At 44.0% G+C, this 25,894-nt stretch overlaps 1 long non-coding RNA gene across 3 annotated transcripts in view; it reads right to left on the bottom strand.

Annotated features, from left to right (window-relative positions):
• Nucleotides 1-1,498: 1,498 nt before the first annotated feature.
• LOC125623636 (uncharacterized) overlaps nucleotides 1,499-25,894 on the bottom strand; it is a 58,296-nt gene continuing 33,900 nt past the window's right edge. For 2 of the 3 annotated variants that reach the window (XR_007353065.2, XR_007353067.2), the window contains 5 exons: nucleotides 15,500-15,663; nucleotides 13,365-13,477; nucleotides 11,543-11,666; nucleotides 9,657-10,126; nucleotides 1,499-6,000 (listed from right to left, as the gene is read on the bottom strand). This is a non-coding gene — a long non-coding RNA (uncharacterized LOC125623636). Of the gene's footprint in view, nucleotides 6,001-9,656; nucleotides 10,127-11,542; nucleotides 11,740-13,364; nucleotides 13,478-15,499; nucleotides 15,664-25,894 lie in introns of all 3 variants that reach the window. The other variant, XR_007353066.2, reaches the window with a different exon arrangement.

Raw genomic sequence — 25,894 nt, 5'->3', positions numbered from 1 at the left:
TGGCCATTTTTTGCACATGAATATTATATGCCAAACTGAAGCTGAATGGTTTATTTCCATGCTTTGAGTGCAGCCCCTGTTTGTTTGATAAAATGTGCCCATAAAGTTGCAAATACAGGGCAATTTGGCTACTGATGGGTAATGCATCATAAAGGCTAAAGAACTGTGAGCATTTAAAAATAGTCTGTTTAAAGGAGGGACATTACCTGCTTTATTTGCCCTGTAGCGGAATAAATACATAATCTGTTTATTATGTTAATATCATCCAAAGCCAAACAGTGCATAGTGTGTTACCTGCTTTTTATTACCAATACGCCAAACTTAAAGACCAAATGTGTGAATGATGAAAGGTGGAAACCAAAGTCTTTTTTCCTTTGAGAATCCATATCTGCCATTTTATGTTTCTGGCTCAATTTTTTTTTGGTGATTGCTTCCAGCAGCAAGAATCTCCTTGATTTTAGAGACTGGGCCAAATACTAGTCTCACCAAATAAGGTTGCAGAGCTCCCGTTGATTTAATGTGACTCGGATTTGGCATGGGGGCTGCTCTAAATTACACCAAGGGACCAGAAATATACAGAGGGGAGTGCAAAGACCACCCACCTTTGCAAGTCCCTCTAGAGCTATGCCATGTGTTTCTCAGTGGGTATCCAGGCCATAATCACTACATATCTTGGGACAGATTCTCTGATGTTACCTTACGATGGTCCCAACAGAGAGGAGAGGAGCTGTCAGGGAGTTGGTTATGCCTCCTTTATTCTCTTCATGGTGCCAAGTGCAAGTCAGAGCAGCATTAAGGCTGCTCTAACATCTGCAAACTGCTTCTGGTCCCCTAGAGATGACACACTGGCTGAGGATACCTAGAGTGCATTTGCTGTGGCTGCTCTCTTTCCCTGACATACCCTCTGTTCCAGGTGCTCCAAGAAGGGCAGTGTAGGAACCAGCTGGGGACTCCCCCATGTGCGAGGCATTCCCATCGAGGGGCTTACAGTGAGTCTGTGCATGGGTGAGAATTGGCCCCTTTCTCGTGCCCTGATTAAGTGCGCACGCACACACACTGTGATGGTTCTCAGGGTACCCAGAACTGTGATATGTCTGGTTACCTCCCACCCCCGCCCACCTCCAGCAAGAGGGAGTGTTGCTTGTGGTAGCTCAGCATTAGGTCCCTGACACTGACAGCCCTTCAGCCACTCAAGCACACTCTTCTGGGCTAGGCCAGCCTTTTCCTTGCCTTGCCAGGTTAACAATAGGTGCACCCCAACCCCTGAATCTCTTTGAATCACTCCCCTGGGATACCCAGCACTTGTCACTGACTACTCACAGAACTTCCAGAGCCTTTGTCTCTGAAGGTGCAGTGTGCCTCAATTTACCAGTTTCACCCTAAGCCCCCAATCCTGTGAACTACACATCACTTGTGAGCACCTATGGTAAAGGTAAAGTAGATTTATTTAAAAAGTAATAAAGAAATAACTAGAAAGAGGGGAGAATGGTGGAAACATCTGGATACAATACAAAACAAAACATAGAACATGAATCTGGGTCTACACTTATCAGTGGCTCCTTTCCTATCTAATACAACTGATTTTCCCCTGAAGTTCAGTCTTTTGTAGAGCTGGCTGATTTCAGACAACCCAGAATCCAAGCATCCATGAATGTCCCATCTCACCCCTGCTCCCCACGGAGGGTTTCCTCAGCGAATGGACCCAGAACATCCTTCCCCTCACTCTGTGATATTGAAACAGGCTATTGTTTCTATTCGCAGACAGGGTGAACCCTGTCTTGCTGCAGTTTCTATTTTACCTTTAAGCGGTTTCGACTCTGTCGTGGCCTCTGATGGTTTCCCATTCAATGTGTTAGTATTGAAAGAGGCTAAGCAATTGAACCTAATATTGCATCATGGGCCAGACAGGGCAGAGTGACAGCTCCCCGTGGCATGACTGGGCCATGACCTTCAACTCCAAGTCCAGAAAACATACCTTGACTATAAACACACTGTTCCTTAAATATTTCCCATACACACGTCTTAGTATGATTATGAGTCTTGACAAGTTATGAGCTTTCTGTAATCACCTCACATGATACCCCTTATGGATAAATACCCTGCAAGATATGTGTTTGGTGGAGTGAGTTTGGCAGGTCTGAGGTGAAAGTTGTTTGCAAAGAACAGAGGACCCATTGCCAAGTGTCTCTGTGGCATACACACCTACTGCAGGAAGATCATCATTTATTTCAAGACTTCAGCACTGAGTATCTTTCCTGATGGCTTTGAGTGAAGAAATATGCTAGTGGAAAGGATAATGAAGCAGATTTGTCTTCCACCAATCAAACAGATTCACTCCTCCGATGGGATAAAGGGGTAAAGAACTTTCCCTTCACAATATTTTTCTCCATAATATGTTTTGACAATTTAATTTAGAAGTCATAGAGTAGCGAGGACACAGTCACCTGGGGGGTGGACATCGCAGGGTTCAGTTGCCTTTGTGATAAATTGGTGATAGTACAGAAATGACAAAATAACACAGGGGGACATGGAGGAGGCTGGCAGCATAGTTGGCAGCATGCATAGGATAAATTGAACACTACATTTCATTCAGGGCTCCTCAATAGTCCTGTGCAGCCCAATATAATTTATGAATTGCAATTAGCATTTTATTATGGATAGTGCCGCACTGCTGTATCGCTTCATTTCGGATTTTGCAGCAGTTGCAGAGTAAAGTTTTTGTAAATACAAAATACCTATTTATTGAAATTAAAGCAATCAATATGCTTTGGATGGTGATCTCTTGCAATTACTTTACACAGAGTCTGAATTCCTTGCAGAGGTGGCTCTCAGGGCATGCAGGGTTGCTCTGACTAGGCTGTTTTGAATCATAGGAACTATTGGTACATTGGATCTGAGCAGCATCTTTGTACGCTGCTGTCATGTAGTCAGCAGTTTCTTATATGACTTCTCAGTGACCCTGTGTTGTAACAAAAGGAATCAGAGAGAACCACAGGATCTGCCTGGGTCCAGCAGCCTTAAGAAGGAGTCTACTCTATATTCATTACTGCTGAGTCCTGTCTGCTCCCTATCATGAAGGAGACTCTACCTGCCTTCAGGTATCAGCAGCCTCCATTGATTGGCTGTGAACTTTATTTATACCCTGTAGCTGTCTTGAGTCTTGCAGGAACCATTTGGCTGTGGGGTTAGTATGTTAAAGACACATGGGTGAGTGGAAAGTGCCCAGATTAATTTCTCCATTTTTGATTTACATTTCAAACCATCTGGAAAAGTCTGTCTTTTTTGTCATCTTCATCATCTACAACATAGGGAAGGGACATGAATTTCATTTGCTCTTAACTTTACATCTCAGCTTGGGAAGCAGAGCATGTTTCCACTAGCGGTTGATCTTCATTTGGTAATATCAAGAGAGTTGACTCACCAATTCACTCCTTCTATGTGATTTCCAGCCATGGAGGTTCCTGACATTTGCATCCCTCTGTTTGCTGCTCTCCTACATGCTAAAGAATAAGCTCCTCTGCCCAGCCTCTCTTGCTCCTCTACCCTCTCTGCTTTTCTCCTCCACCTGCCAGAGAAGAGTAGACTGAAACTTACACACACACAAAAGCCATGTTCGTTTCAGTTTGTGGCTCTGTTTGCACATGGAGGAGGCAGGGAGCCCTCAGATAGAAAAGAATCCACCAAGAATCTTAGAGGCTTGATGAGGGAACCACTGGGTGAGATTCTCTGGCCTGTGTGATGTAGTAGGTTGGACCAGATGATCAGAATGGTTCCTTCTGAGAGATTCTTGTGACCCAAATCCTCAGCTGGTATAAATCCCACTGAGGATCTAGCTCCTATGTGTCTGAGATATCATTACAGATGTTGTGAGGAGAGTTGGTCAAAACTTGGAATTTCTGTCCCCCGGGACATCCCAATGGTTCAACATTTGTTTCCATTCCAAACTGGAACAAGAACCAAAATCAAATCAAAATGTCTCACGAAAGAAGATCTTTGAAAAATAATCTCATTTTGGGCCCGTCGAGATATTCCATTTAAACAAAATCAAAACCATTTTTTTTGTCCAGTTCAGACTTTTAAAAACAACAACATAAGTAACAATATAAAAAAATTAATTTCCAAACAAATGTCCTTTGAAAATGAGTATTCCATTTGACTGCGTTCAACATGTTCTGCTTCAGTCTTATCAAAACACTTTTTATTCCGAAATGAAATTTCATTGAAAATCCCATGGAAAAATTTGGTTTTGATGAAATAGCATTTTCCCAGGGAAAAACATTCCATGAGAAAATTTCCAAGCAGCTCTAGTTGTATAACTTTGCGTAGTGCTCAGCACAATGGGGTCACACATGACCTGTGTGTGCTAGCATCATACAAATAAAGAATCAGCATGATGATCATACAATTATTTTTACACCCCAGTGTCTCAAAACCGTTTTCTATTTGCCTTCATTGTGCTCTGCCTAAAAATGTTTGCCATCATTAATCAATGAAGGGGTGCAGGGCTCTAGGCTCCAGCCTCACTTTGGGTCAGAGCCCCTAGAAGCTGGGTTTATGGCTGATTCCAAAGTGATGTAAGACATATTTATGCAGTGATATTTAACTCCCAGAATCATTCTGAAAGCCCTCTGACTGTGTTCCAAACCATTGTGCAGGGTTGTTATAAATATACAAAGCCTTTTGTGGAGATATCCATGAAATTCTCTCTCTCTGCTTACCGTGGTTGGTAATGGCCTTGTTTATGTGTGGTCTCTATACCTTGACTCCAACCCTTACAAACACAGTTCTATTATCCTATTTAACTAACTACTCTATCAGTATAATACTTAACATGCTCTGCTTTCCAGCACAGCTCTTTAATGGGCAAGGAAGGTATTAGATACTGCAGTTTGTGTGTAGTCAAAGAATGTTCAAATCTCATGATGTCTTTATTTTAAAATTCATGGAATGTCTAAGTACCAACTTTTAAGCAGTGACCAAATAGTCATTTCTTTTTTAAACAAGCTTGTTTTCGCCACATATGGTTTTATCTAGTCAGAATTCCAGGCAATACAGATAATTTTATATCAATTTCTGCCCTTTTCATCCGAGAGAATCTCTTTTCAGCAGTGTGCCTTATTACCTTAGGAAGAGATTGTTTAAAGAACAGCTGGCATCTACTTAAAAACAGGCAAGGGCAATCAGGCAGCCTTTGCAAGCCCATGCCTTGGAGTCTGGGCCCTCTGTAACACCCCATGTGCCATACCTAAACACTTTTTTTTTGTGCTTGGAGAAGGTTCACTTCATTGTGATCAGCAGAAGCATGGGACTACCTGTTACAATTGGCTTTAGTGTGCAGGTGTTGGGGGCCCGTGCTACGCAGGAGGTCAGACTAAATGGTCAGTTAGTCCCTTGTGGCCTTGTGCCCTTAAATTCTGTGACTGTATGAATCTTGCTGACTGCCATGGATTACTCTTGCCTTGCAAGTGAGATCAGATTCAGGCCCCAGACATTTCAGGCTTAAAAGGGGAAATACAAAGTGCTGGAGGATGTTGCTTGAATTCCAACCTTTCCACTCCAGCACCCAGTGTTGCATGTGGAAACACAAGGGTTAGAAAGGAGGCTGGATAGCACAGAGGACGGTGACCAGCAGATGGGCACTTTCCCTTCTGTCTCGCCAGCTGCCATCTAGTACAGGATGGTTGGGACCAAACGTTATTTCCGTCTGGCGGCTGCTCAGCAACATGGGCTTTGTGGTTTTCAGACCTTGCCTGTAGACGTGTATCTGCATCACCATGCTCCACCAGTCCAACTGTCTCAGCAGAGAGGCCACAGATTCAATGGGTCAGAGAGTTGCGACACCCCTCTCACCTACTTAGGGGTTTTCCTCCATCCAGGCCATGCAAGGTAGCACAGTAAAGCTTGCACAGCTGCTGCCTAGGCTGTACATTGACTTTGGCTACAGAGAAATTCTCACTCCAGAGCTACCACTCTGTTATTTTTCACCAGCATCAAATTCACCTGAAAGAGAAAGAAAAAACCCCAAATGGATTAATAACCTTAGCTCACAGGAACTTAGAGTGTGGGGACTGGTAGGACAAATTAGCAGTCAATGAGCTATTCATGGAGTTAGCACCTACTCAAGGTGAGGAAGGATGGCAGAACCAGGTCCTCAGTGTTTGTACAGTAATGTAAGTCAGAAGTGTTGGTATTAAACATTTTGCTTTTAAAGATCAGGAGAAAATACATTTTGGGCTAGATTCTGACCTGGTGTAAATGAGCTTAGCTCTACTGACTTCAGTGGAACTACACTGATTTCCACCAGCTGAGGATCTGATGCAATGATTTATATCTGGAGAAAAAAAAAAGAAACAAACAAAAAAAAAGCTTTCAATTGTTATGTAAACGCCCCTCCCACCATCTCCATCATTTTACCTAATCCAGTCAACTGCAGTTTGTATTGTGACCATCACCACAGTATCTAGGAGCCACAAGGGATCATTGGAATTCTCTCTGCTGGTAAAGGATGTGGTTTCATTTCCTCATAATGTCTGGCAAAATGTCACAATTTAATTGTTGGAAACAAGAGCATGAAATATGAACAGCACCAGCACAATAGGATTTTCATTTGGCTTCAGGATAGCAGTGGCTTGCTTGCAGAATGCCAGGCTCCAGGGGAGCCTGTAGTTTGCCTAATAGTTTGCATAACTGGGAATATTCAGGGGCTTAATTGGGCTTCTGCTTAAACTTCCCCATAATGTGAAGCAAACTGCACGCTCTACGCATTATTATTAAACAGCCCATTGCACGTTTTAATGATCATCCCTAGAATCACCATAATAGTGATCAGCGAGCTTAACGCTAATAGCGGACAAGTAAACATCTGTAAAAAAACAAACAGCTGTAGGTATTTACACAGCACACACAGAACCTGGACAAGGAGACCAATCAGATTACACCAAAAGCCTCTGCTCAGGTAACACTCCCATTTGCCCAGCCCTAAAGGGTGCCCAGCCCTCTGGTCTTACCAGCATGGGGCACGTGGGAGCTCTGCAGCGACCTCACTAAGGCTGGGCTGACCAGGGTGGGAGGGAGTCCACACAGCTGCTGTTCAGAGATGCCAGCGGACGCAGGGAAGCTCATGCAATAAGGTCTCCACCCCATCCTGACCAGGCCTCTCCCCCAGTACTGGCAGGGAGGAGACTAGCACTCCAAGGGAGAGGGGATGAGTGTGCAGAGGCAGGGTAAACATTGCCTCTTGTTTTGGGGAGGAGGGGTGCTGTGAGGGAAGGCCTGCACCATACTGGGTACAAGGAAAGTGAGGTCTGAGTAAGGGTTTCAGCCGGCCACCTGCAGTGTCAGGAAGGGCTCTACCCCGCACCCCCCACCCCCACCCCACCGCTGTGTAGGGAGGGATTTTTTTTTATCTCCTTCCTCTGAAGCATCAAAGATGCCCACCCATGGCTGGAGATGGGCCATTGGATGGGGTGGGCCAGGACTCTAAGATGGCCCTGAGCAGTCTCTCTCTCAGGCACTAGGTTGCCTGGCTCTTGGTCATAAGCACAGGGTCTGATCGCCCTAGGTGGGTTGGGCAGGAATATTCCCCCCTCCCCCACCCGGTCAGATTAGCAGGGACCTTGTGGGTTTTTCGCCTTCTACTGCAGTGCGAGAGTGGGGGGGGGCCACTAGCCAGGATTATCTGGGTCTCTCTCACTTCATCATTTCTCTGCCATTGCTGGGGTCTCAGGCTCCCTGGTGCCCCTCGGCTCCTCCTCTTCTCGGCCTGTGGCACATCATAGGCTAGTCTCCTGTGGGCTGTGATACTTGGGTCTCATTCTAGTTGTTGGGGTTAGCATGCGGGTGCTGGATGGGGGTGGTGGCCTGTGATATACAGGAGCTCAGCCTAGTTGGCCTTAAACTCTCTGACTCTGTGACCTCCGGAACTGGGCTGTCGTTCTGAGAGCTACAACCTAAGCTAGAGTGAGGCCCAGTCTTTGCAATGCCCAACGGGTGCTTGAATCAGCTCTAGGGACAGCACTGATCAAAGCAACACAGACACCCCCACCCCCACAGCCCCGGTTTTGCTGTTTATTGCAAATGCACCACGCTACCTAGATTGGCTTTGTCCGTCTCAGGCTACCAAAAGAGCAGCCCCATGCCGGCTGTTGAGATGAGGTGAGCAAAGCCTGCTTGTGCACACTCAGCCCTGGCTCTCACTACTCCAGTAGCCTCTCTGCATATAAATACAGCTCCGCTCAGCTGGAACACCCTGTACAGCTGGTGCTTTGCCAAGCTGTTGACCTGCTGCAGATCACTGAGGGGGTTGTTCTCGCTCTCTCTTTAGCTGACAGCAAGGAGAGATACTTAGCACCCTTCCCCCACCTCCCTGCTGCAGTCTCTTTTCAGGCTGCCAGCCACAGGCAGCTGTCAAACCCACGGGGGAAACATGATGTGTGGGCCAAGTGGGTCTTTACTAGGCAGCCTAGTCTATAGGTTGTTACTTGGGGGAGCACCGAGGAACCCCTGTCAAGGATCAGGGTGCTGCACAGTCATGTAACAAAAACCATCCCGACTGCAGGGAGCTCCCATCTACCTGACAGACAGGGGGACAAATCAGACACACAGGGTGGGAAGGGTGGGTACAGCAACAGAATGAACAGAGTTGAACAGAAGAGCAGTTGGCCCAGCTCCCCAGTGCCAGACAGGAGTGACCTGCGGGCACGCCGGTGAAGACAGGTTTGGAGAACCAGGGATGGGGGTGAGCAGGGGCAGCATTGGCTGGAGGGAGATGCGGATGGGTAGGCGATCCAAACCCCCAGACGGAGGAGGCCATGGGCAGAGTGGAAGCAGGAGTCAGTGGCTTCATAAGCTCGTAGAAGTGATAGCTCAGACCACCCCCCCACACACACACACACACTGGTGACTGCCTGCCGTCCCGGTGGTGATGGCAGCCATTGCTCTCACAGAGAAGCCATGCTGGGGGAGCATTTGGCATGTTTTTAGCTGTCCATCGGTATGATTCAGGAGCTGGAAGCAAGGAGGAGAGCCAGTATTATGTGACCAGCTCTCTGCAGACCACCCACAAGATGTCCTGGGATCGCAGTGTGAGAACAGCAGGTTTAGACCTTGTACAGCACCTCCTGCCTGCTGGTCTGGGAGCAAAGCCACATGGCCACCATTTGAATCCAGATCTCCCACTTGGCAGTGCACACCCAGGGCTCCACTCTCTGGATTGCCAGCCAGCAATGGCCCTGAGCCCTGCTAGACACGCAACAGCTTCTGCAAGATACTGAGCAGCCTCAATTCCCCATTGACTTCAATGGGAACTGAGGATATTCATGGCTTTGCAAGGGAGACATGGAGCACCTCACCAGTTTGGGCTCACTGGGTCTTTTCCTTCACTAAATCAACCTGCAGAACAGTCTCCCTAGCCTATCACTTGACTCATACACAGCATCAGGAACGGACTTGGCTAAATTCCCCGCTGGCATAAACTAACCCAGTACCACGGATATAAACAAATCTGCTCCAATCTCTGCCATCGGAGAGCTTCTCCTGTGCTGGCCAAGAGGAAATGACTCGATAACCCAAGAGTCCATCTATGACTCCTGATGAAAGCTTTGAGATCCACTTCAAGAGACCAGTTAAAAATTAGCTGTTTTGAAGCCAGAGCTCACCTGGGAACTGGGCACCACCAGCTCTTGAGAATCTTTTGAAATCCTCAAACCCGTTTACCTTTGGGACATTCATCTCCGTCCAAAATGCCATCAGTTTGTTCACAGAAGGGGATGTGTCACTGTCTTCCTTGACATCAGATTAAAATATGGGGCATCACTAAATTATTCAGTTTGTGAGAGGGGCTTTCAGGATGGTGTGTTGCTCTTCTGCGGTGTAATTAATAGTCTGTAGATTAAATATGAAATTGTTCCTAGTCATTAATAATTGAGCCACAGTGTGGCGATCTTTAGAGAGCAGCAGCACTTCATATTCTTCTCAAGTACGTTGCTTGAAATGCTTTGGGGGAAGTCAGATGCCTTTTCATCCATCTCAATTACAATCGCTAGCTGCCGATTTCCTTGAATGTTATTTTGAAAAGGTAGAAAATGCTTTTGGTCCTTTCCAAAGATGTTTAATTGCATTTTTTGTCCTGAAAAAGGAATGGAGGGCACTTTACACTCATAACAATTTTCCTTAAGAGCAGCATCTTTCATCCAAAGATCTCCCGTTGCCTTTCATACAGTGGGCTAAATTCTTTCTTGGGTCTATCCCAGCAGTAGCAAGTAGTCCCTACAGCCACCGAGAGAGGGCTGAAGGAAGGGCTCTCTCTGAAAGCAGCTGCCACCTCCCTTGTACAGCACGGACCAGACAGGAACAGCAATGACTGGGAAGGGGGGGAAGAATGTGCTGAGCATCTCTTCAAAGCCACACCTGCCAGTGGAAATCATATGGAACCCTTAGAGGAGTGGACAAAAGTTTCTCCATTCGATGGGTGGAAACCCAGTGGGTTGCACAGCCTGCCCTCCACTGGAGTGCGGTGCACACAACTTCAACAACCCAGGAGTGTAACTTATTGTAGAAAACTAGGGGCTGATTTTCAGGGGGGGGGCAATGTTAGGGCTTTCCCCTCGCCCTCCCTTGGTTCTTGTCACACAGGCAGAAAGCAGAACCAGAGTCTGAAGTGCAGGTACTGTGACATTTATCGGGGTTATCAAGCAAGCATGTCCATAGCTCTGCATGCCTCAGAGCTTTCCCTGTCCCCCTCTTCTTTCTTAGCAGGCATATTCATACCTGTAGTGCCCGCCCCCGGCCCCACCCCTTATAATTTATGGTCATGTTCCCTTTCGGAGAGTCGTGAGCCTGGGGGCTTCAGCATCACCTCTTTTGTGCCTCATGGGAGGGGTAAGGAGTGAGGTTATGTGCCGGCCAGGGTCATCTTTTCTCTGGCTTTTTGGGGTTTCTTATGCCTCCCCTCCATCCCCCTTTGCACCTCCCAACTTGTTGCTTGACCTTGCCTTGAGACAGGAGTTGAGACCGTCTTCAGGTGCATGCTTATACATTAAACTCCCACCATACCTAGCAAGACTTTAACTCACTTCCTTATCTCTTCTCATTGTGCTATAAAGCCCATCTGGTTAGGCAGAAGCAACTCCCTGGGTCTTTGTTCACACATATTAGTAAGGATATAAATATATCAAAAATCAAACCCAAAATTCTATCTCAGGCTAACAAACACATCTAAATACTAACAGGGAATGAGCCCCTATAGCTCCAGCTGAAGTCAGTGGGAGCTGTGGCTGCTCAGCGCCTGTGCAAATCAGAACCTCAGTATCTAAAGTTGGGCACCCAAGAGTTGAGGCACCAGAGTTAGAGGGAAATTTGAAAAATCTGAGCCTTAATTTCATTGTGCCTCTGTTTTCCCATCTGTAAAATGGGGATAATGATGCTCACCCGCCTTTCTGTGGGGAGATGACTCTCCCGTTGATTGATGTTTGCAAAGCGCTTTGAAAGCTTGGAATGAAAGGGACTGTAAACGTATCTCTAGGCTGGAGGTGGCCATGCTTACCTCTGATGTACAGAAACATCATGCTGCTCAGTTCATCCACTTATGAGTATTCAAGGATGGTTACAATGTTGCTTTGGGAAAACAGCCAGCATAAACAATGTTCACATTGCTTCAGCGGACATACCTATTTCCGTACAATGGATGGGAATTCATTACCAGTAGAAATATAGGTACCAATGCTTCCAATAGACACCAGGCTATAAGAGACAAAGTAGCATTCTACAATTACATGGCTAAGAACCTTTTTTCTCCCATGATTTTAAAAATATATGGGTTGATCCAACTCTCCTCCTTATGTTCTATTCTCTTGGGTCTCACCAACCAATAAAGCAGAACCATTGGCTGACGTGCTTTTGATTGGGAGGACGGAGATGAACATTAGTGTTAATGCTGACAAGCATCATAATTTAGCTTTACACCAGCACTAAAACCAGAGAAAAATTAATGTCTGGGGACAGCTGTGATTTTATGGTGGCAGAATGTATATTTATTTGCTATCAGTTATCTCCCCCATGCTGAATGCTTCTCCCACAACACACATGAAGATGCACCATAGCATAGCACTGTTTCCTTTCTGTAACAAACCCAGTGATTTTCAACCAATGGTTCTTGATCTTGTGCTATATGTAGCCTCTTAGTACCTTCCTCCTGCCTGAAATCAATGGAACCCTTCCTGGAGTAAGGTGCTTCTCAAGGGTGTTATCAGAATATGGCTGCAGAATATGTCTAGTTTTGGGCTTTCTCGCCAAACTTGAACCAGCAGAAGTCAGTTCAAGCCCTTTTCACCTCTACACACCGTTAGTTGAAACTGGAAGATGCTGGTTTTGAGCTGCAGCTGGTGTGAGATCAGCAAAACGCTAACTAAATCAGTGGAAAGATGCCAGTTTAAATCAGCTGTGGAGCTGGCCTGTTATGTTTTGCCAGCCAGATGCTTTCTTGTCTATATTCCCCTTTATTTTATGTTAAGAGAAAAGCAAATTAAGAGTGAACAGGAGTTCTCTGTAAGAGACTGCACCATGTGTGACTCCTCTGTAGTCGGTGGCATCTGAACACAATATTATTATTATTAATTTGTATTGTGGGAGCACCTAGGAGCACCAGTCATGGACTGGGACCCCATTACGCTAGGTGCTGCACGAAAACCGAATGGTTTTCTGCAGACAGTAGAAATGTAAAGGTGCAGTGAACAGAAATAGAGTCATATGGCTAAATCCACGACACAAGCATATTTTCCAGCACTCTTCTATATGGAGAGGCATGAAGTTCTAGGTGCTAATGTAACCCATACACCTTGTGGGTGTGGTGTTCCGTCCCATCTAGTGGCACCGAGACCACTGGGTGGGTGGGGGGAGAGGGCGAGGGAGAGAGAGAGGAGTCTGCTCTCCAGCCTTAGGTAATACTCAGCTGGCTTTTAGCTCATGCAGTAGAGGCTCATGCACTCAGCTCCAGAGGTCCCAGGTTTGATCCTACCCACCAAGGACCGGGGGTGTTACGCTAAATTATGTTGCATAATTTCAGGTTCATTGCAAAAGGCCCCATGCAATACAAGTAACAGGGTGCAGCTTTGGGATCTTAGGCTTATGGCTACACAGCAAGGTTTTTAGCTACAGCCATGCCACTAAAAGGCACTCTCCTGCCGACAAAAAGATGCCACCCTCCATGAGCGGCAGCGGCTTTGCCGGCAGGAGAGCGCTCCTGCCGACAAAGCGCTCGTCACGCTGGCGCTTTTCGTTGGTAAAACTTTTGTCGTTTGGGGCGTGTAGTTTTTTAACATCCCTGAACTACTAAAGTTTTGCCAATAAAGTGGCAGTGAAGACAAAACCTTAGACTGGCTGAGCTTATCACACTTGGTAAGAGGGGATGGCCACCACATCAGTTGCAGTCGAGAGTTCCCCGAGGAATGCTGTCTTTAGCTGAACTCTGCAATTCTTGTTTCTGAAAAGCAAACACATGTTAGTCAGCTGCTGCATTAAAATTATAAGTTGAACTCAAATCCCCTTGGTGCAGAGATAGCAGAAACCTTCACAAGTCAGCAAGGAGCATTTGCACCCGTTATGAAGCAAAACCAATAAGTTCTGAGCCTTTCTGACATGGATGTCAATATGGCAGCTGCCTCAGGGGAAAAACAGCAAGTGAAAAGAAACCAGACAGATTAGTGGTTTGTGTAAACATTAACAGAGCCATACTCCAAAATGCCAGGTCTCCCAAGGAGCCTAAATAACACCGCTTCTACTGTAACCCTCATTTAGTCCATTTGATTTGGGCATTAACTGTTAAAATAGAATAAACTTGTTTACACACCTGGCTGTATTTTAAATAGGTTTAATTATTTTGTGGCTCTCTGCAGCTTTCTTTGATGACTAATGACTCATCAGCTGTTAAAGGCTGCGTGCTGCTCGGTTAAACTTTCATTGAAAGAACTCCCGAATAGAACTGAGTAAATTTTCACTGATTTTTCAATTCTGTGGCCAATCCAAAAAAAAAATTATTTTGGGACAAACAAAATGTTTCATTTGACCCAAAACTATTTTTTAATTCGTTTCAGATGTTTATTTACCCTTTATTTTGTTTTTTTTTCTTAAAAAGAAAATCTAGCTAAATTTTGAAATGAAATCTCATTTCAAAATGAAAAGTCAAGATTTTTTTTAAATGTTTTAAATACTTTCTCCCAATTTTTTCAGTGGAAACTCTTCAGTGAAATTCAACCCAGATTCACGAATAGTTTTCATTGACCTGCAACAGCATTTTTCAGTGAATAAAATATTCATCCAAAATATTTTGCCCAGCTCGCCTCCCTTGGTAGCCTTGTAATTTAGGAGACAACTCATGGAAATATGGTGAACCTATGACATGGGTGTGGCTGGTAAGAACAAGCAAAGGCAGAGGGCAATGTGAAAGGGAAATGAGATCAGGACAATGGAGCCTAAAACTTCCACCAAAATACAGTCTCTTTTATGCTAAGTAATGTTCGTAAGATTAACTGCCTTCTGCATGGTTCTTAAAGGGACCCGGATAGCAAAACTACGTCCAATGCCCTTAGCAGGAAATTAGTAGTGACACATGCAGAATTTAGGGTGAGCATCAGAGGAAGTGTCCTAATGCTGAGTGGTATTGGGCTGAATAGTTGTACACCAATGAAAGTGGTGAAAGATCCATTGCTTGGGTCATTTAAAGCTATGCTCAAAGGCAAATTCCTTTCTGAGAGTCACTGTTACCCTTACCTGAAGTTTGTTTTAGCCCTTAGTGTTCAAACTGAGGAGACTGCTGGCAAGGGGTGTGAATTTCCTACTTCAGATGGACTTCATATCTCTCCCTGGATACTGCTAAGCCATGCCTCCCAGGGAGACAGATTTTTTACCCCCTTTATGACGCTGTTTCTGAACACTGTGCCTTTGGAATTTACCAAATGGCACTACAAGGCAGATATTTTCAAAAAATATTCATTGGGAAGGTTCCCCTGTATCCCCTACAGCAGGATACAAGTGATTTATCTGCAAATAAATCCATCTGCAAATTACTGCAGTCACCGTCCAACCTGCACACAGCAGGAAAGAAAATAACAGTGGGAACAATCCTGCACTGCCTAGGTGGATGGATTAGCTGAGCCCATGAATGTTTCGCATCTCCGCTGCACATGATTCTGTGGAAACACACTGCACCTACTCACCCACTCTGTGTCAACGTCTCGGAATCCTGCACAAACGCTTCGGATCATCTCTAATAAAATACCTGAGTGCTACCCACCATGGGGCCGGGCTATAGAGATGGGACCGGCGGCCTGAAGAAAACATCCTTCCAGATGATGAGGGACCCTTTATTGGCTGTCTTTCTGCTTATGAAATATACAGTTGAGTACAACACAGCCCACGGTGGAACTGAATGGGGCTGTAGTCCCTACTGGAATGACTCCAGCATTAACACGTCCCTGAAGGGCCATTTCAGTGCTGACTTACTTACCTCTTTGCCCCACTGAAGTAGTGAGGGTGTGAAAATCAGTGCAGGATACGGCGCTGCATTACCAAGGCTCCTTTGCAGCGCAAGGCTATGTAGATTAGACTGTCTTTGATGCTCAGTCAGAAGACAAAGGTTTTTCAATCCCATCAGTACTCGGGATTGCTGCACTGAAAGACAGAGCAATATTTCTAGCCATGGAAGCCTATAAAAAGCAACTGCATTCTCAAAGTAAGGACTGTTTCAATGATATCTATACAGTAATTCCTAATTAAACTGGACACAAAAGCAGGAAGGGATTATGGAACAGATTACCAAGACCTGTATTATTTTGGGGAACAACTATCTCGTTAGTACAGTGCACAGGGGTATAAAAAAAGAACACAGGGGAGCATAGTCATGAATATGGAAGCCTTCTTTCCTGGTATTGCGCACTCATAAATGAATCCACTTTATAGAGCCATAGCAGAGAGGAAATGACTATTCAGAGCCTGATTTATCTGTTCAAAAGCTTTGTGGTACTTCAGATTAATAAAAATATTTAATAAAGAATCAAGATGGTTTGTCTGTAATGCAAAGAGAATCACATCCCCTGTATTTTTATTACTGAAAAATTGGAAGCAGGAAGAAATAATGATATAAGCTACTGTATAAATGACAAAAATACCCATTTTAGTTATATGCATTGCTGTACAATCTTTTTCTACCCTATAAACATAATATATTCTTATGCCTATTTCAACTGATTCAGTAGTCATATACTGCATTGTGCAGTTTAATACCATCACATCCTCAACAGCTCAGGAAAGTGATTAAATAAGAAATAAATTTTGCTGTCATTGCATTTAAAATCAAATCAAGGATCATTTGTTACCTTAAACGAACCAGTTATCCTTCTCTGCTTGTAAGAAGGCTGCTGTTTGCTGCAGCGTTTAGAAATGTATATATAGTAAACTCTTTGCATAATGGCTTGTACTATAATATGATCTTTATGAGCCTACCGCTGCAGAGACACTTGGAAGAACCAATAAACAGTACATTGCTTTTTTAATTTAAAGTTATAGGTAGGAGTCACTTCATACTCTTCCTATATTCATCTGACTCTCATTTGCTGCGGTGCAGATTTGGGGCTGAGAAGTTAGGTTCTTGTCATTGCTCCCCTTAACACAATGTCATCCGTTAGCTTTCTAGAGTGGGGGCACATAACTGCTGGATCTCAAGGCCAGCTTCCGTTGTCATTCCCACTCCTTTGCGAATATGGAGTACCTCAGTTGATACCCGCGGAGTCACTCAGGATTTGCATGAGTGTGAGCAAGCGCAGAATTTGGCTGGCCATCCCTGAGTTCAACACTTTCATCTACCTGTGTGAGAACTACAAAGTGGCCTGAGGCAAAGAGAGATTTTTCATCCCCTTGAGAAAAGCACCCATGGGAAACTTCAGGGCATTGGATCCCATGCCACTCCAGTTGTGTGTGATTACATTTGTCTCTATGGTACTCTAGGCACTGGAGTCAGCCCTTCCCTTTGGTTGACAGAGTTCACCTTGTCTTGCAGGTTTGCAAGCACTAGTGCAACAGATGTTTGCAGAGCAGTTGGCCAACATGTCCCCTCTGCAATGGCTGATCGCAAAATGATTGGCAAGTCCGGGGCTACATTCTGGAGTCCCCATTGTTCTCCGCAGTTCTGTGCAAAGAGTCTGCAGAGGAAGATTATTATGGCCACATATGCATTCAGTTCCAGGGGAAAAACCCACATCTGGAATGGAGAACAGCAGCTAACTCATGCCTTGCTTCCTGCATAACCCTGAGCGAATGGGGACGCAGCAGGGCAAGGTATAACTCTTAGAAAAAGTGCCATGGGATCTGGAAAGCCCACACAGAGCAGATAGGGATGCTGGTTTTGAGGTCCCTCCTGCAATAGCCACACAAAGGGCCAGATTCTAACACTCTTACTCCACCAATAGCCCCAGTAACTTCCACCTGTCTAAGGAGTTCAGGATCTAGCCCTTGGTACATTGCATGGAACTCAGTGAAACAACTTGAGGAAGGAAGAAGGGCTGAGCTGGTCCTGGAGGGATTTAAATCCCTGGGTGCAGGGAGTTTGGATTGTCCAAACCTTGTCCACAGACAGATGAGCCCTCTCCTCCAGCACTCGCCATGCCCATCCCCTCTACATGTGAGACATGCTGCCCACCTGATCCAGGGGCCTTCCATGACACCTTTACAGCCTTCTCCTTTCTGCTTCCGTGGCCGACACCTTCCATCTCTGTCCCTGCACCTGACCTGAGACTGAGATCCCTGCTACCGACAGTCAGTGATCCCTGCTACCTGCCTCTGGATGCGGATCAACATTCAGCAGGTTGTGTTCTGTCACTTTCCTAGAGGACGACCCGCACTCTCTCATTACCAGCCAGTTTCTCTTTGTGTAACTATATATTCCCTCAGGAGGGTCTGAATTATATTGATGCTCTACTTTCAGACATCCTCCTTTATCTTTTCCGTGCATAGCTGTGTGTTTAGCAATCTCTTCCTCTCTCCCCCACATCTCTCACTATTACACTGTCATAGCATCTCATTAAATATTGTCTTTTCCATAATCCTGCTACACTTCCTCCGATACTCTGCTCACAGCCATTGGTCTACACGAGACCACCCTTCTGGTCTGCATTCCAAAGGACTTTCCAAGTTGCCTTTCATCTCAAGGATGGGTGATTTCACGTCTCAACTGTTCGATTTGACCGGATCCTGCATCCCACCTCCCCTTGATCCCATGCAGGGCTGAACTAACCGATCAATGAACCTACCTGTTCAATGCAGCAAAAGTTGTCTGCCACTGTCACTCAAACAAGGGACCAGGGAAGAAAAATGTGTTGACTGGTTGAGTTGGGGTTTAATGATCAAACGTTGGGGAGCACAGAGAACATTTTAGGGTGCTGAATTTAAAGCAGGGGGTTTGCTTAAGGGAGGTGGTTTCTAGCACAGGCACCAGAATAAGTAGCAGCAGTCAGAAAGCTACCAGGATTATTTCAGCATGAGATCTTCTGCATCTCCATGTTCTGCTTTTTGTCTTCTTATAGGAGATTACCTCAGTCCTTCTGCTTCCTGTTGATCCTCCCCCTATTCCAACAAGCCCACTCACAACCACATATCTTTTGTTCTTGTCTGCTTCAGACCTGAAGTCTCATTACGCGATTAGGGCCTTGTCTTCACCATGAAAAAAAGCTGTGTTCTTACCTCATATTTGTTAACATACGGTCACCAACATAACATAAAATCCAAGTGAAGACAAGGCAGTTGTAGTTTAACATGAGTTGGCAGACTGAAGTAAACCTAGGGTCCCCCATAGTCTTTACCTCCACCTGCTAACCCACGTGAAAGCTACAAACTGCCTGGTCATTATTAGGGTTTTGCCTCGTGTTAGTTAACAGGAGGTGAGAACTCATCTTTTTTCTCATTAGTGAAGGCACACCCGAGGAGAGTGCAATATTTCAGTGAGATGTCTTTGTATCTCTTACTTTGCTCTCCTTGCATGGTTCTCCAATGATGCAATCGGCCCACTGCTCCACCCTCTATTTTTTATGGTGCCTGGGAATTTTAACAATTTCCCATATGTCCACCCAGTTTATGGATGACTAATATCTTCCCTACAAAGTTATGTGTGCCTGTCCCTCAAACATAGAATAATGACCATTACTTCTCTTTGACATGATGAGATATACCTCTATCGTTATTGCCCCTGTCTGCCACCTAGGAATATACTCAGTAGGGAGAGACACACTGTCCAATTTTCCAAGTACATTAAATTTAATATCACTGCCTTGTTAATGGCCTCTTGTGTTCTAATGTGTAATATAAACTTAAAAATTAATTGCATCACCTTCTGAAGCTTTTTTAACTGCTGATGGAATGAAACAGTGCTAATAACCCTAATTTTAAAGTCCATTCCTGTTAAAAGATTGTGCCTGACCAAATGTCTTTTGTTAGCTCATTATTTTAATGTCCCCCTCCCTAGGTATTTGCCAAGTTTAGAGTATTTACATATCGTCTTTTGGAATTTATTTAAGAGTAATTGTCACTTCTGGTGAGCATTCCTAATCTACTGACAACCCTACAACGTGTCAGCTGATGAGCAACTGATCTCATGCTCTTCATGAGTGAAAAGTCCTTTTAGGAAATCTCTTCTCTTAGAAATTATATATAAAATAATTAAATAAGTAAATTTTAAAAATTTATAATTAGAAGTATCTCAAGAAAAGTGAGGAAGTGACTTGCTAGCTTTGGTTACTCATCTGTTAGCACTTCATCAAAGATACCATAGGGTAACTCTTGAAAGATAGAAAACTAAATCTACAGCCCTGGCTTCATATTTATAGTGATTTATTGATGGATTCATTTACACTGGCGTAAATCCAGATGGACTCCGATGAAGTCAAGTACAGATCACACCCTGGTACTGCAGGGAAAGTCAGGCCCAGTAGGTGAAATTTCGCAAAACTTTGAAACAGACAAGATAGTTTTCTTAAACCAATTGTGTTTTACCTGTGGCCTTTTTAAAAAGTTTTCTTGCTAAGTTTTTCTTTACTTACCCAGGAGTTTGCTTCTGGAAAACATTATCTGGCTGTGCTGTCGGCATTTCAGTCCTGTTCAGTGACTGTGCCTAGGGCATGTTGCTCCTCTGGTTAATTTCTGCCATTTTATCAGTGTGTGCTAGGTTTGCCTTCCTTACATCAGGCTTCCTGGCTGAAATGTCAGACTCAATGCAAAATTCATGATGCAATTCAAATGGAAAACGGAGGTTGGCTGGTTGCAGGACTGCTTGCAAAAATCATCAGGAAAGAGAAGTGAGCAGCAGCACTGATTGCTCTGAGAATCATCAACTAACTGTTAAGCGGAAGAACATCTTCTGTCACTGAGACACACCAAAATTTAACAATATGTTGCTTATTCATCTCTGTGGAGGATGTGATGCTAGGAGGATATAGGTTCTATCTGGGGGTGAATGGCAGTGACCCTGTAAAGTGTAAAGAAGCCTTACACTTTATAATATAATAATCCTTCAGATAATTTTTTGAAGAGCACTTGCACCTTCATTACTTGCACATGACATTGGGAGTTGGCAGACGGACAGTCCATGGATTAAAGAGGTGCCTTTTGCTGGCCCTATGAAAGCCCATGCTGAGTGATACCAGGACATAAGTGGGACAAATTCATCCTCAGGGTAACACCACTGAAATCAGTGAGTTACGCCACGGGAAAAAAAAGATTTTTGGTGGCTAAGTATAAAATTTGTCTCCTGTTTTTAGCACGCTGTACATGAACAAAGAATAATCACAGAACCCTAATGTGGGTAGCATTATTTCACTAATCTTATTTAGTTCAATCATATCCAGTGAGAGTGATTCAGGAGTGCTAATTTAATCTCTCCTTCCTTCTAATTGCTGCACGCTATGAAAAGCTAGGAACTCTTACATCCAGCAAAATGCTCCTCTCTCCTGGTGTACAGGAGATCTGCCGTGCAGTTCTCAGTTTGAGGATGTTAATTTGATAAACAGAATGCTGACAGGTGACTCTCCCCTTTGGACAATTTACTCCATGATTTTGTACTTTCAAATCTTCATTACAGACACATTTCTCCTATCCAGTTCACAGTGCTGATTCCTAATGCATATTCCATTCTCACTGAGACCCCCTTGACCTCAATGAAAATACCACACACAGACCATGCGACAGGGCTCTGCAGTGTGCAGTGGAGGTGTTTACTCTCTAGGGGGTAGTTAAGCAAGTTTAAACACTTTCTAGATCAAAGGCACGGATTCATCTCTGCTGTAACTCTGTTGAATTTGATGGAGTTACAGCAAGGATAAATTCATCCATGAAACCTGTCTATCTTAGGTATTTATCTGGTCTCCATCACTGGAGTATCTGAGCACTGCTCAGTCTTTAATGTATTTATCCTCACAACACCACTGTGAGGTGGGCAGTGCTATTATCTGCAGTTTACAGGTGGGAAACTGAGGCACAGAGAATCTAAGTGGTTTGCTCATGGTCACACAGAGAGTCTGTGGCAGAGCAGGGAATTAAACCAGGGTATCCTAAGTCCCTGACTAGCACCCTAACCACTGGACTGTCCTTCCTCTCTCAAGCCTGAGTTTGACTATCTGGATATTAATGGTTAAAATAAAATAATAATAATAATAATTAATAATTAGCACTTATACAGGGGTCGACTGTGATACTGTATCATTGCTCCTGGTGATTAGCACCTTAGTTCACCAGTTGTCGCACTGAAGTGAACAGATCTACTGGGGATTAAAGGGCTTCTCCATGTAAGGGGATCTGGATCTGACCGAGAGCACTTTTCATCGGCAAAGCACTTTTTGAACATTAACTGAAACCAATACAACCCCCAGTGAGCAGAAAGTGCTGAGTTTTGCATCGCTGAATTGCTGTGCAGTCCCAGCTAGTGCAGCGTATTCTATTACACATGGCCTGTTGGAATGTACCATGCTAATTATAGCTGTAATGGCTCCAGGGTTCATTCATGTTGATAGCAGCAAATAATATGCAAAGATGAGTGGGCATGGAGATGTGAAACACACTATCACGAAGAACAATAATAGACATCCAGGATATCCACCCTTATTGCCCACTTGTTAACACAGCAGTAATCTCTGTAGATAGAGACTTAGATATATGGGATCTGATGCTATAGCAGATACATGCATGCAGACCTTTACCCCGACATGGAGTCCCACTGACCCATACGGACTGATCCAAAGATCACTGAAGTCCATAGGAATCTTTCAGTTGTTTCAATGAGTTTTGGATTAGGACTAGTGTTTCTCAACCTGGGGGTTGTGGGACTGGTTTCGGGAGGGGGGGGATCAGAAGTGAAGGCACATTTGTGTGCCAGATCAAAGTTTATTTTTACACAGAAACAAACTATAGGTTCACTTTTTACAAATGATGAATCTTACAGAGTCCTCCAGTGAGACACTTGTGCTTGTTTTGTACAGGCACATTTTCTGTATGTTGGACTGAATTGGAGAAACACTCCGCAGCAGGTTACTCTCCACACATCATGTATTTCATCGCTTTGTTTTTATCGCAACCATAGACGAGAATCCCATAAGTTGTGAATGGGATTGAAACTTTCAAAGCTTCAAGAGACTCATGCTTCTGCGCCATCCAAAACGTGCACCCACCTTCTGAACAAAATGAACACTGAAGCGTTTTATCAGATGAAAGCTCGATCAGTTTATCTTGCAGGCTTCCTGTAAGTTCGGCAAACTCGACTACTCTTTTGTTGAACAGATTAATTAACTACCTCTTGCCAAATTCTTCGTTGTCCGGCAGGAAGTAATTCTGGAACTGCTTTTTAAGTTCAAATATATGTTCAGTCATAATGTTTTTTAATTGTTCACACTCGTCATCGGCAATCAATTTCATAAACTTGCAACTCAGGGGAAATGACTCAAAGTTTCCACTCTGAAGCCAAGTGGACCAGGTACCAAGCTTCTTTCCAAAGGCTCTCACTTTGTCTCCCAACACTGTTATGTTTTTGTGTCGTCCATGAAAACTCATACTCAACTAATCCAGATGACTGAAGACATCTGCTAAGTAAGCCAGCTGAAGAAGCTGTGATGGGCCGCTGAACAATTTAGCAAAAGGAGACCCTTGATGCTGTAGGAACATAAGTACTTCAGCTCACAGTTGAAAAAGCCTGCTTAACACTTTTCCCCAGGAGAGCCACCTCACTTCAGTGTGCAAGAGAAGACTTTTATGAAGTGCACCATTTCATCACATACAGCTGCGTTTTATGAAATTCACAACTTCTACAGAGTCAGCAAGCACCTGACGCAACCCAGAAGGCATTCCTTTTGCAGCTAGTCCTTGCAACTGTAAGAAGCAATAGGTCCACATTGCATGTGGCATAATTGTTTTTAATCTTGCAACAAGCCCTCTGTTCTTGCCAGTTCTTGCTTTGGCATCGTCACTGCAGATAGCAATACATTTTCCCCAACCAATTTCAAAATATTCGGCAGCTTCAACAAACACGGTAAAGAGACATTCACCAGTCATGTGGCTAGGCTGCGCTTTACAGAAGAGCATGTTTTCCTCAACAGGAGCATCTGAATTATATTGAACGAAAGCTAAGGACTGCTGAGCCTGTTGAAACTGAACAGCTAGGAATTCACACTGTTTTAACTTTGCTTTCAACTGCTCATGAATGTCATCAGCTATTCTATTCATACGCCTCAAAACCATATAGTTTGATAAAGGGATAGCTTGAAGCTTATTTGCCTCTTCCTGGCCAAGCATGCTTGTGACCATGTCTTGTGCTGCAGGAAGTCTGAGATTCTCAGCTATCGTATGTGCCTTACATGTTTGGGCAACATGAGAGCTGAAGCTTCGAGAGCATTCTTACTGACATTACTTGCGTTCGACTGCTATTCAAGCTGTTCAAACGTCTCTTAAAGAACTCAAGAGGTTTGCTCTTTAACTGCGGATGTTTCCTTTCCAAATGCCGAATTAATTTAGAAGGTTTCATGCTTTCAACACTTATTACTTCATGGCACACAACACAGCGCGGTTTGTTTTCGATTGTTGTAAGGCCGTCGATTAAATAGCTGCAGTCGTACTTGCAGCATTTTGCCTTCCTTGCTCCTTCATTCCGTGAAGTACTTGCTTGAGCTCTCTCTAAAAATGTACCCACTGCGCAAGAAGAAAAATGCATACACTATTTGCTAGCCACGAAAAACAACAACACTGGCTGGACAGGAAGCAGCAGTGAGCTCACATGGTTGCGGGAAGTCACATGGCTGCGGGAAGACCGATACTATTGATGACACAATATTCTGGGGGGGAAGAAATCTCTGCTAACATAAAACTGTATAGGAACTGAAATGACGCACTATATTTGCGTAGGTTTGAAATATTAGTTTATTAACGCCGATGGGCCAGCATTAGTCCTAATTTACTTACTTATATTTAAGGTCGGGGGTCAACATTTTTTCAAGTCTTAATATAAGGAAGTCCCTTTTTTTTTTTTTTTTTTTTTAAGTCCAAAGGGGGTCACCAGCATGAAAAGGTTGAGAAACAGGCCCCTACTCAGCAATGCATTTAAGCAGCATGTGCTTACACCTCATTGACTTTAAGCTTAAAGCTAAGCATGTGCTTAAGTGCTCTGCTGAATCAAGGGCCTGCATCTGTAAAGGACTTTGGATGAAAAACTATTTGGATGAAAGGTGCGATATCAATCCAAGGTCACTGTCAGATTTTGAATGGTTTTTCTCCAAGCATAAATGCAAGCACAGTTGTTAAGAAATATGACTTTGTTTCAAAATATTGGCATTGATGTGGAAGTATTATTAGTTGTTCTATCTCTTGCCTCCATCAGATTAGAGCCAATGTGTGCCGTTTACCTCCATCAGCCTGCCACAGTAAAGCCAGCAGGCTGCAACTTTGTTTAATAAACTTCCTCCTTGTAAGGAGGGGAAAACACCCTTTATAATAATCCCACAGGTTAATTATATGTGGTGTAAAAAAAAAAAAAAAGCTAGATGGACAGAGATATATCGAATGGATGTGAGCAATGGACGTCAATCTAGGGGCCAGGTCCAACACCTATTAAAGTCAATGGGAATCTTTCTATTGGCTTCAGTGGGAGTTGGGTCAGGCACGAAGAGGGACATGCCATGTAGTGATGTGACATGTGTTGCACTATGGAGTCTTTGGAACCAGCATCCACACTCCTGTCATTGAGTTCTTGGAGTCACAATCTGGTTCCTGGTTTGGTCCTGGAGCAGAACAACAATGTGCTGCCCTTTATATGGGGCTTATGGGTAAGCCTCAATTTAGCCCGAAGCAAGTTAAAAAAAAAAAAGCCAAAGCCAATGGGTAAATTAGTTGTTGCAAATTCTTTGCTTAGCTCTAATTATCTAGTTTTGGCAACCATTAGTTAAACTGGTTAATTTTATTACAGAGAATACAACAAATCACAAGGCTGACGATAATGAGGATGAGCAGGCATTTAATTATCCTTGTTCTAGACAGAACAATTATTAATTTTAAATGGCAAAAAACTCATTTGAAAAGTTTGGAGTCTGGAGAATTGTCACGGCAAGTTTAATATCACGGCTGGAGATCTATGGTCAGATGCTTCATGAATACCACTACATCAAGCAAATCAATTCCTACCCCTCTCCCCTCCTGCCCCCTGTAAAAAAAGAATTAAAACTAATAGACCTAAAGCCAGAAACTTTGGTTTGGATCTTCTTTGTCAGCTATAAACAAAGCACTCTAACACCTGTACAAACAAATTACTGAGTGACTTGGAAGCTCATTAATCAATGCATAACGGGTAAATACAATAGGGACCTTTCAAGAATGATAGTATCTT

This window comes from Caretta caretta, chromosome 16 (assembly GCF_965140235.1).
Source record: "Caretta caretta isolate rCarCar2 chromosome 16, rCarCar1.hap1, whole genome shotgun sequence".
In the NCBI taxonomy this organism is placed as follows: Eukaryota; Metazoa; Chordata; order Testudines; family Cheloniidae; genus Caretta; species Caretta caretta.
Note: the sequence above shows the minus strand (reverse complement) of the source record. Positions and strands in the feature narration are given on the sequence as shown.